Genomic DNA, 12,450 nt, shown 5'->3' on the forward strand with positions numbered 1-12,450 from the left:
AGCTTAACTTAGTACCATATGTTTATATGGATGTTGTATTGTTTTTAAAACGTGCTATGCAATTTTCTATTCATTACATTTTCTACGATGGGCTGAGGCCCTGTACAGAAATAAAATTACATAATACAAAATTGACTAATACTAAAATGAACAGATTTCGACATGAAATCGTGTCACTTTTATGTGCGCTAACATCTGCGAAGATGTAGCATTCAACCTTAAAATGCTTAGACAATTATGCTAAGATACGTATAGTCTTGTCTTTTTTGTGTACAACATTTTGCCGTAGTGGATCTAGGGTGTGGGTGCGTTTGTCTGTGGGTGGTGAATGGCTCAGGACCCCTTCTCTAAAATCATATGGTAAAATAGTTCAATGATGTTATGTGAAATAACTTACCAACGTAACACAAGGTAAACCAATTGAATTTAAAACCGAGAATATAAAAATGCCTGTAACAGAGCTCAAAGACACTTTTTTAATATTATAAAATTCACACGTTTCACGTCAAATATATTATTTTTGTTTTCGAACCCCCTATTCAAAAGTGCTGGCTACGGGCCTATAATCTCACCAGAAACGTCGTCTGTTGACACACAAGAAACTTCCGTAGCCCCCAGTGACCCAGAATACACCACTGGGGACATAGACGACGATGAAAGCAGTGACAATGAGGGATCAGTTGTATCTCTCGTATCTAGTCTTGGGGATACAGACACTCAAATCTCCAACATGGCGATTAAAAATGTTCTGGTGGTAACACTACATTCCAGAAAATTTATTGAAATGTGGATTGATTTCTGCCCAAATCTCAAAGTACTTGTTAAACTATCGTCACTCACAGAGATTGAATTCATCACAAAAAATTCGTCTCTGTAAACTGATCAACAAAATTAAAAAAGTATATTAAAACAACAGGCGAGTTTATCGCTGAGGTGTAATATAATAGACATCACATTGATTAATATTTTATATTTTCTGTTGACCATGGCATCCTCTATTACAGAAATCACCTTAAATGTCAATGGCTGCCGGGATTCTATGAAAAGGTACAGAATTTTTGAATTCTTGAAACGTGATCATCCGTGTGATTTCTACTTTTTGCAGGAAACCCACTCACTACCTTCGGATGTTAATACCTGGCAAGTTGTGTGGCGAGGTATTGGTTTGTTTTCTCATGGGACTACAAATCACGCTGGTGTGTCCATTTTCTTTGCACCCAACCGATGTTGTTGTTTTATCACATACAAATATTATTCATGGCCATCTTCTGCACGCACACGTGAAAATAAACAACAGTCCTTTTCACCTTTTTAATGTATATGCCCCAATTGACAGTAATGAGCGCATTGAATGCTTTCAAAAACTAAAAAATCATACCACCAGTCTTAACAATGACCCCGTTATAATAGGGGGTGATTTCAACTGCGCCATTTCACCTGAACTCGATCGTAACGGCGGCAATGAGCCAGACATACGCACGTCGCGCTAACTCAAAAGCGTGTTAGAGCGCTTTAAACTTGTTGACGCCTGGCGTCACTATCATGGCGACATCACTAATTATACATGGGGACATGCGTGTACACCCGTACGCCTCGATAGGTTTTACATCAGTAAGCACATGCGCAGTAGAATAAATACAATACAAATAACTAACGACTCTTGTGCTCTTTCTGATCACTCTGTACTGTTTATAAAACTTTCCTTTGGTAACACCAGAAATAAAAATCCAGTCTGGTGTATGAATACTGAAATACTTGGGGATGTTGAGTACGTTAATACCTTTACTGAGTTCTGGGCTTATGGGCAGACTCAGCGCAACATGTTCAACAAATTACAATGCTGGTGGGATGTCGGCAAAAATAAGATAAAATGGTTAACTCAAGACTACTGTTATTTTAAAAAACATAACATTAAACAAGACAAAACGCGCCTTGAAAATGAAATCCATCAAATAGAGCACTCCATGAGAAATGGTATTGAATTTCCTGAGATTTATCATGAGAAAAGACAACTTTTGACACGCATAGTTTTACAACAAACTCAAGGATCTGCTACGCGTGCGCGACACAGGTTTTTGAATGAAAGCGATGTTCCGAGTTCATATTTTTTTCAAGTCGAAAAACAGCACGGCACGAAAAAGACCATCACCCACCTTAAGTGTGACGATGGCAATCTCACTAACAATTTTCAAGATATCCTTCACATCACTAGAAACTTTTATAACAATTTGTACACACCTGATAGCACTGATACAATTTCACAAGACATTATCCTAGAAGGTTTACCACAGCTGAGTGCAAGTGATCGTGATGACCTGGATGACGTCATCACATATGATGAATTCAAACAAACTGTTAAACTTCTTGCCGCTGGGCGTACCCTGGCATTGATGGCATACCGTACGAATTCTATCAGAAATTCTGGGATGTCTTTGGTCACGATCTGTATGATGTTATGTTGTGCTCAGTTCAGGATAATAAATTGCCCACAACATGCACTAAGGCGGTTGTCACCTTGCTCCCAAAGGAGGGGGACAATACTCTTTTGAAAAATTGGCGCCCTGTGAGTCTGCTTTGTAATGACTACAAAATACTCACCAAAACATTGTCACTACGTCTCCGCTCCGTTATTAGTTCAATCATACACTCCCGTCAAAGTTGTAGCATTCCGAACCGTCGTATTCATGACAATATTAACTTACTCCGAGACTGCATTGATTATGCAAATATTAATAACTCTCCATTGGGTATTGTCGCCCTCGATCAGGAAAAAGCCTTCGACAGGATTCACCATGATTACCTGTTTAAAACGTTGAAAGCTTTTGGCTTTGGTCCTACTTTCATTAGTTATATCAGTCTCATATATTTCCATGCACAATCACTAATCCGTATAAACAGCGCCCTCACTGCACCTGTATCGCTTTCATGGGGCATACGTCAGGGCTGTTCACTGCCATCACTTTTGTACGTTATTGCAATCGAGCCATTACTTAAAATAAAATTAGAAAAGAAAAAGACATCAAAGGCATCACTATTCCTCATAGCAACGGTTGTCAATGCAAACTTACAGCATATGCAGATGATGTCGAGTTCTTCGTTACTCGTCATCAAGACTTTGATAAACTTGGAAAATGGCTACAAACGTACGAACGTGCATCGAATTCAAAGGTTAACTTTGTAAAATCGGAAGGTTTATGGGTTGGTTCCTGGCGAAATAATACCATCGCGCCTTTGGGCATTAAATGGAACAACTCGGGGTTGAAGATGCTTGGGGTATATCTTGGTAATATCAAGCTGTTTACGATAAAAAACTGGACAGAATTACTGCAATAAGTTGAAAATAAAATTGAGTTCTGGTCTCATTTTGCACCAAGTATGTCCTATAGAGGGCGTGCGCTCGTTGTCAACAATTTGTTATCGTCCCAATTGTTATACAGACTCCACAGCCTATCACCACCACCTGATATCATTTTATCACTACAAAATCATTTGTTAATTTTCTGTGGCATGGGCGCCATTGGATTACAGCCGAAACCTTACTTGCCTTTGGAAAAAGGTGGTCAAAATGTTACTCATCTGCCTACAAGTATTCGCACCATGCGGCTTGAATATATTCAGAGATACCTCTATTCGGATTATGACCACCCAAGCTTTAAATTTACAGACTACCTTTTCAACGCTGCTAATGAAGATCTGAGGTATTCTCGTCATTTACTTTGCACTAATCTTAATATGTCATTCCTTCATCTCCCACCGTTTTACTCAGACTTATTACAGTGTTGGAAATTATTGGCAAAAATGCGTATTATTGATTTGAATACAACTAGCCTACTTGCTGAGCCACTTTTTCATAATCCGCTCATCTGTCACCCACTTAGGAACGAACCATTTCTTTTAAAGCACTTTACCGACGCGGGAGTTGTGAGGATTGGGGATTTGTTTGATACTTCAAACAAATCGTGGTTTTCCAGCTCATATTTTGTGAATAAAGTTAATATCCGCTCTGAACGTATTCTCAAACTCAGTCTCAAAATCATCCACGATTCCATTCCAACTAAATGAAAAAATGTCATTAACACAAAACTAAAAAACAACGATGTTAATGAGCCACCTCCGACACATCTAAGTTTTCAGTTACACGAGTCGGACGAGTTAAACTTGCCTCTGTATAAAATTGAAAAAGGTGCAATATATAAATATTTGTTATTGGTTCTTAATATAAACCAACATCCATATAAATTGGACACTGTCTGGCGAAACATTCTCAGTTCACCTACTGACTTCAAACATAATTTTAAAGACAGCTATGCATTACCAATAATAAAGTATGAGGGTGATTTACAGTGGCGTATCATACATGGGGCGTACGCCACCACCGGCTTATTAAAGCACTCCAATTTTACTGCATCTGACAAATGTCCACTCTGTGGAGATTCCGACTCTCTGTCACATATTTTCCTGGAATGTCATGAAATTGGCGCTCTTTGCAGGCTCGTCAACTGTATAGGATCCAGACTCCTGAAGCCAGATGTGTCAGCTCCATCATGGTGGTTTGTTGCGCTACCACCTCACAAAAGTTTTTATCCAGGCAATGTGAAAATATATTTCTGTATACAATTTGTACTGCAAAAATCTCCATTCATATCAGTCGTCGTAATAAACGGGATGGCAACGGTTCCATTTACCCACTTGAAAATTTCAAAAACCGTGTAGCTAGCAGAATCAAATCAGAATATGCATATTATAAACTTAATGACCAACTACAACAGTTTGAACTGACATGGACGTGTGGTGGTGCTCTTTGTTCATTAAGCCCCTTTCACAATTGGTGCCAAACAGACTACAACGGCTTGCGACTCGAAATTTTTCCCGTTGTACAACTTGTTGTAGCTGTTGTACCACTCATTGTACGATCCAGATGCGACAAAATGGTCGCATCTCGGTCGAGAAAAAAACCGTGCTGCTGCGATATTTTCAGCGACTGACGTGATGAAAAATAATTGCACGACAGGCAGTATAAGTGTTGTGCGACTTTGCACGCACTCGTAAGACCCCCGAACGAGTGTTGCACGAGTATTTTCATGTCGTACGATGATGCGTCCTGTCGTACGAGTCCGTTGTTCCACCCTAAGACTATTGGAAGACCTGTCTTGCCCCCTTTGCAACGTTGTACGATTTTTTTTCACCCCCAATATAAGCTCGAGAACTCCTGAGCTTTCATCCCAAATGTCTGGACCATCCATACTGTAAACATGGCTGCTGCTCGACCAATAGCTCCTGGGAGGCTCTTGCATTTGCTAAGTCTGAGAAGGCAAATCCAAAACGTTCAAGACAGACATGTCATATTGATGGCCTTACTCATCCGTAGACGTCAAAGGCATGCAAGGCAAAGAAGAAGATGGTGGGTCAAACCCTGGATTGAGAGACGTGTGCTGTTTGGACAGTATGATAATCTGATGACGGAGTTGCAAAGAGAATGTCAGGATGACTTCCTGAACTACATGAGGATGCCACCAGAAACGTTCCTTGAACTGTTGCAGCGCATCACTCAGAGGATAGAGAAGTCCTATTGCTACCGGCAGCCACTGGATCCTGGGCTCAAACTGGCCATCACCTTGAGATATCTTGCGACCGGCAACAGCTACAAAACCCTTCAGTATGCCTTCCGTGTTGCCCATAATACCATCTCTCTGTTTATACCAGAGGTGTGCCAGACCATCATCAGTGAATACCAAGATGAAGTATTTTCCTGTCCAATTACCCCAGATGAATGGAGAGAAGTGGCCCGGACTTACGCTGACAGATGGAACTTTCATCATGTCTGCGGAGCCTTGGACGGAAAACACGTGGCCATCAGAAATCCACCAGGCTCTGGTACGATCTACTACAACTACAAGGGTTTCTACAGCCTCATCCTCTTGGCTCTAGTTGATGGCAATTACAAGTTCCTCTGGGCTGACGTTGGTAATCCCGGTTCATCATTGGATGTCCAGGTCTTCAACCACAGCCCGCTGAGACGTGGACTGGAGAATGGTACTCTTGGCCTGCCAGATCCAGAGCCCCTGCCAGATGATGACCGAGACATCCCTTACTTCTTAATTGGGGACGACGCCTTCCCTTTCAGGACATGGATGCAGAAGCCGTACTCCAATCGTGAGCAGACCGACGAGGAGAGAATCTTCAACTACCGTCTCTCGAGGGCTTGCCGTGTGGTGGAGAACAGCTTTGGCATCCTTGCCCATCGCTGGAGATGCTTGTTAAGTACCCTATAGCTTGATCCAGAAAAGGCCAGGACAGTCATTATGGCCTGCATGTGCCTCCACAACTTAATGAGAGATCGTTTTCCTGGGATTCAGAACATTGACATTGACCATGAAGATGAGTTGGACAACCACATCCCTGGGGCATGGAGAAACGCAGCAGTTCTGCAGGATGTTGAACGAGTTGGCGGAGGCTACCAGGCAAACAAAGAGGGCAAGAAGCTGAGAACTTACCTGATGCACAACTACAACAGTCCAGTTGGAAGCCTGCCCTGGCAACAACACATGATATAGACTGCCACTTGGCGCACTACTTGGGATACAGCACAGACTCTGCCATACAAATGGCATGTAAACTTCGATCATGATTTTGTGGAATGAATCATTTCAAAGAAGAAATGAATGATCATGTCAACATTTATTTTAAACAAAAATTTCTTTGAAATGTTTGAAATAATAAAAGTTGATTCTCCTTTAATAGCATGTATTTGAAATAAAAAAAGAACATTTTTGAAAAAACGTGATTTATGAGAATAAAAAAGATGTACAGATATAACAAATTTTATATTGTCATTAATCATGTTGTTTTAAAAATTATATATTTTTTCCAAGAGATTTTGTTAACAACAATGAATTCTATTCACCGAGTAAATGTTTAAAAAAGTTTGAAATAAATGTTCCAAAATAGTCAAATTATAATTTGAGTTGAGAGAGTTCGTCAAGTAACAATAAAAACAATCAAAAGTTCACTGTTCATCTTCTTCATCTGACAAGTTCAACTGGATGATGATTGATGTGTTGGTGCTGTTGCTGCCTCCTTGCTGCTGCTGCTGGAAGGGTGCCTGCTGCTGCTGGAAGGGTGCCTGCTGCTGCTGGAAGGGGGCCTGCTGCTGGAAGGGGCCTGTAAATTGGGCTACTGAAATCCTCCCTGAGGATTTTGAGGGGTCCAGGTGCTGCTTGGCTCGAGCATCCCAAGGAAGGAAGCAGGTGGAGCGTCCTGGGTGAAGTCGATCGGCGCTGACTGAGGCCTGAGTGGCTGGATCATCTGGGGAGTGCTGGGGCGAGATACTGGGGTGGTGGAAAGGTGGTCCGCCCGATCTTGGTAGCGGCTCACCAAGTTGAAAGTGTCCCTGGTGAACTCTCGCCAGAGGGGTCTTGGGAGTGGGCCGACGGCCTGCAGCATCCATTCTAGCCAGGCCTGCCTCTCGTCAGCACCTTGGGTGAGTGCCGCATCCACCTGGCTCCGGATGGCCGTCTGCTCGATGGATGTGATGAATTCCAGGAGGGCCTTGTCCACATCGGCGGGCGACCCCCTCTTCTGCCTCTTCTTGGGAGGTGCAGCCCCCTGGCTGGAGACTTGGTTGGAAATGGGTGCTTGGCTGGCATCTGGACCCTCCTCATCTAAACCCTCTTCGTCGGAGGCGGCTACAGTAATTCAGCCACTGAGGTGGCCCAGTTGGCAGCCCTGTGACCGATGAACTATGTGCTTCGTCAGAAAACTAAGGTTGTTATTGACCCATATCTGCCTGGGGGTAAGGACGATGGCCTTCTGACCACTCTTCTTTCCAGCGGTCTTCATCTTCCCCAGGATGGTCCTCTGGCTTTTATACCATAGTCTGATGTCGGCCACTGAAAATATACAAAATGTAGAAGCAAGAAATTAGTCAACATCCAAAAAATTGGCATGTTTAACTAATAAACATCATCAATAAATCGGAATGTGCATATTTTTCAGCTACTACTTACCGGTGACTCCCAGCTTTTCCGCCATCTCCATGTACTTGCGCTCCTTCTTCTTAGAGTTTTTGAAGTCCACCTTGCTCTTGTCGTAGATGAACTCATTGTCAGCGAAAAACTGTCACGTTGTTCTCATCACTGGCGGCGGCTGGTGGATCTTGGCCCCCTTCCTGCAGCATTTCAGCATCCTCGGTCTGGGCTTCACCAAATTCATCACCCTCATCACCAGCCATGACAGAAGCAGTAGCTTTCTCCTTGGCCACGGGTATAGGCTGGGGCTCTTCCTCCTCATCAGGCTGATTTTTCCTCTTTTTCCTTGACTTCTTTGGGGCCATGCCGATGCTTGTATTTTGGTTGTGTCTTGTTCACTGTAGCAGCGTCTCGTCAGGCATCATCGGTTGTAATGAAGAAAGTCGCATCGCGTGTCGTATTTATAGGCCAACACCTTGCGCTACAGGTGGTGCGGTGTGTCGCACAATGGGTCGTAGCCTTGTACGATCGGTTGTAGTAGTCGTACAACGGGTCGCTAGGTCGCGCAACATATGGCGCTACAAAACGCATATGTCGTCCGACTTGGTCGCATCATCGTTCAACCACTGAAGCCGTTGTACGACTGTTGCACCCGGAAACATGAAAATAATCGCACGATTACGTCTCACGACTGTTGTATCCTGGTGCAGTGGTTGTTCACCTCTCGTACGATTTTATATATTGCTTGCGACTCAAATACAACACTTCTACAGCAGGACGGAAACATATTTTCGAAAAAAAAAAATCGCACGAGTGAGGCGCCAATTGTGAAAGGGGCTTTAGACAACGGATTGCTACAACTCAATTGGTAAATGCTGTTATGTTTCATGTTAAGGAAATACGTCCTGGGTACGACGTTAAAACTGCATCCGGTTGTGGAGTTTTTGTATATGGGAGAATGAGGTTACCCTTTACCACAACTACCTCCAGGTCACCCTTGGGCAAGGTGTAGCACCTGTCAGCCTTGGGTGCCAACTTCCCACATAACAAGTTCGGTTGACGTCAGTAAGGGCATGCGGTCGTAAAAGCCTTGCACCAACTCAACCTAAAATGTGAGGTATTACCTGATAAAGGCAACGTGTATGGTTTAATTATGTATATATTTATCCTGGGCAAGATTTTAAACTACATCCGGTTGTGGAGTCTATGGACTTGGGAGAATGGGGTTACCCTTTGTCACAACTACCCCCAGGTCACCTTTGGGCAAGGTGTAGTACCTGTCAGCCTTGGGTGCCAACTTCCCACATAAAATGTTTGGTTGACGTCAGTAAGGGCATACGGTCATAAAAACCTTGCACCAACAGATCCGCATAGGTGGACAATATTTTATGTAAATATGTATATATACGTTTCAGTTTTCCTTAGCATTTGGCAGGGGGATCGTAACCTCTTGTAGTGAGAACCAGTGTGACTGGCCTGCCAACGGGATGCTAAGGTTTTTATAGTAAAAGTTATCAGTCACTTTCGTTAATGTAATTTCGTTTTATTTATCCGTATATCAAAAATCACTATACTATACTATACTATACTATACTATACTATACTATACTATACTATACTATACTATACTATACTATACTATAGAGCGCCTTAATCACAATACAGGACGATATTTATAAGAAAATGGTATCTTATATATATAATTTCTTCTTGACTATTGAGCAATCGTTATTATTGCTTCATTCAATGTGTAAGTACGGTAATTCAAATAATTGTATCAGGCAATAATTCGGAAGAATGCCTAATAGGACTAATTCCGACTCACATCGTCGGGGCAAAGCGGGGATAAGATCACCTGTTCACCAACTTTCACCAACTGTTCATTATAATACAAAATATTAGTGACCCACATATCAGCTACCTGTTTATCATTTTTTACTGAGTTGACAAGTTCGGCTATTCAAATAATGTTGCCTTATAAACTAAGTGTAGCAGAAAGTTATACTTGCTGAAGAGAAGGGTGACTGCAATGGAATTTCAGGACCTGGTAGTTTTTCTAATGTTTCACATGTCATGAATCTTGGTGGATCTGTGTTTCAATTTTGTTGTTGAGTTAGCTTACACAAGACTACCATGACATGCTTACATGCACGCTGGACATGTAACTATAATTTACAGTGAGGTCACTTTATATAATGTTGCGAGGCAGTATTAATCCAGTATGCTAATTTGGTGATGTTAAGTTCTCTAGACAATGCTTGAAAAATATCTTACACACATTACGTATATTTGTTTACGCGAGTCAGCTGTAAAAAACTACATTTGTAATATGGCATTATTGTTTTATACAATGTATCGATGCAAAGTGCAATTTTATTTATTTTAGCATACTTTTGTGTATTTGCAACATTCTATCTAATGCATTTTCATTATTACAATTATATGCACGAGTAATGTGCACACTGACAATATGAACTAATTCGCTTCAGTATTTGTTATAGATAACATTATTTTCTCACTACCGTGATTATGATGTCATACTTTATCCATAAACCTTTTCTTGGGAATCAAGATGTAGATGGGCAACATAATATAATAAAAATAATCGAGTATCTATAATTAGTGTAGCTTTTTCATCAATATGTTTGCCTGCTTTCTCGTATATACATTGTTGTTGAGTAATTGCTGGTCGCATTGTAGTGTTAATTATAATATAAAACAGTGTAAATTTACAGGGGGTAAATAACAACATGAAATAACATGAAAAGGCACGTAGGCGTTTGGCAAAATCAATATTAAAAAAAGAATAATAACAGATATGGGAGGTGATGTCACTGCTAAAGTTACTGATAACAGTTTCTATGTTTCGACAAATTAACCAAGGCGCTCGAATGACTGTTGACACAGGAGAAAGAAGTTTGCAATGTCCATCTTTCTCAGCAGCCAAGACAAACATGACCAGGACGTCTGTCAATAACTGAAAAGTAGTTGTATATGTCAAATAACATTTATAATTTAAGGAACCAAAAAAAAAAACAAGACATTAAATGAATTTTCCCCTGTATGTCACTAATTCATATTCAAATCGTTTGATATGTCCTTTAGATATGTTGTAGGTCATTTGGTGATTTATATTTATTAATTTATATTCATTCCAGTCACCTGTCACATCCTCTCTTGATTTACCTCCACGGGGGCGTTTTTATCAGCACATATTTTAATGCCACTGATGTTTAAAAACGTACTTTCTTGTCTTCATATTACTTGCATATTTTAGTCTATCCGACTGGCACTACTATCGGCACAGTATCGTGACTGTTCAGGTATGCCATTTGACGGGGTGACATTAGCACCTTGTTAGGCAGCCTATGCAGGGTCACCGACATGGATGAAAATGATAGAAGCTGACACAGATCGATCTTACATATAATATATTAAAACTATCGAACAAGCACTTTTTTTAAAAGTATTGGCTAAAAAGAGAAAATACAAAATTAACAAAACTAGCCAAGTTTAGTCTAGTCAAGGCGCCAACATGACAAGTATCAAAGCAATTGAGCTGATACTTTTCAAGATTTTTTTTATCAAAAATGACAACAATATTCAACAATAATAAGAAACAAAATTATGATATCGTCATGAAATAAACAAGTTCGATAGTTTTAAAGGAGATGTAATTGTTGATGTACGATGATGGCCAATCAAGTATACGAACAACTGTCATCTTGGTGATAGTGGACCTAAAATAGACAATCATCAATGCTGAAATAATGATGCATACAAATAATGTAATAAAATATATTCGTACCTGTGTTGTACTTCACGTTTGAACAGTGGTAGTTGCTTGATACTGCGGTAGTTCTACAGTGCTTTATATATACATTGAATACCTTGTTCACCAATATGCTCGTGTTTGTGCGAGCACCACTTTAAATTGAATTTTGTATATGCATATGTCAAAATATAATTAATTGCCTTTCACAATATATTGTGTTATTATATATTAAATTAAGTAATTCCTATGATCCACATGCACAACATTGTGAACACAGTGGTGGTTTTATGGTATTGCAGTAATTGTACAGTAGTTTTCATATACATTGAATATCTTGTTTACCAATATGCTCGTGTTTTTGCGAGCACCACTCTCTAATTGAATTTTGTATGTACAAATGTCAAAGTATGATTAATAGCCTTTCACAATATACTATTATATATTTAATTAAGTAATTCCTATGATCCACATGCACAACATTGTGAACACGCCCACGCTTTCTAAAATAATTATAAAATCGTTGTTTTTTCTGTTACCCCCTCACCCGCAATGATAAATCTCCTAGGAATGATATCGAGCTAATAAACAAAAATAACCTACATCCCCCGACGTCGAGGTATGTATAAATTGGTTCATCACCAACCCATCAACGGAACGGCCACCATCACATAAAAAAATGCTTCTACTGCACATGATTCTTAGGGTGAG

The 12,450-nt window shown here is 40.5% G+C and overlaps 1 protein-coding gene across 1 annotated transcript in view; it reads right to left on the minus strand.

Moving 5' to 3' along the window:
* LOC102806899 (arylsulfatase B-like) overlaps nucleotides 1–11,826 on the minus strand; it is a 32,310-nt gene extending 20,484 nt beyond the window's left edge. Inside the window, exon 1 of the mRNA XM_085504442.1 lies at nucleotides 11,776–11,826. The gene's annotated coding sequence lies outside the window, so the exon portion shown is untranslated. The remainder of the gene's footprint in view (nucleotides 1–11,775) is intronic.
* Between the last annotated feature and the right edge of the window lie 624 nt (nucleotides 11,827–12,450).

The sequence above is a fragment of the Saccoglossus kowalevskii genome, chromosome 10 (assembly GCF_978046115.1).
Source record: "Saccoglossus kowalevskii chromosome 10, keSacKowa6.1, whole genome shotgun sequence".
In the NCBI taxonomy this organism is placed as follows: Eukaryota; Metazoa; Hemichordata; class Enteropneusta; family Harrimaniidae; genus Saccoglossus; species Saccoglossus kowalevskii.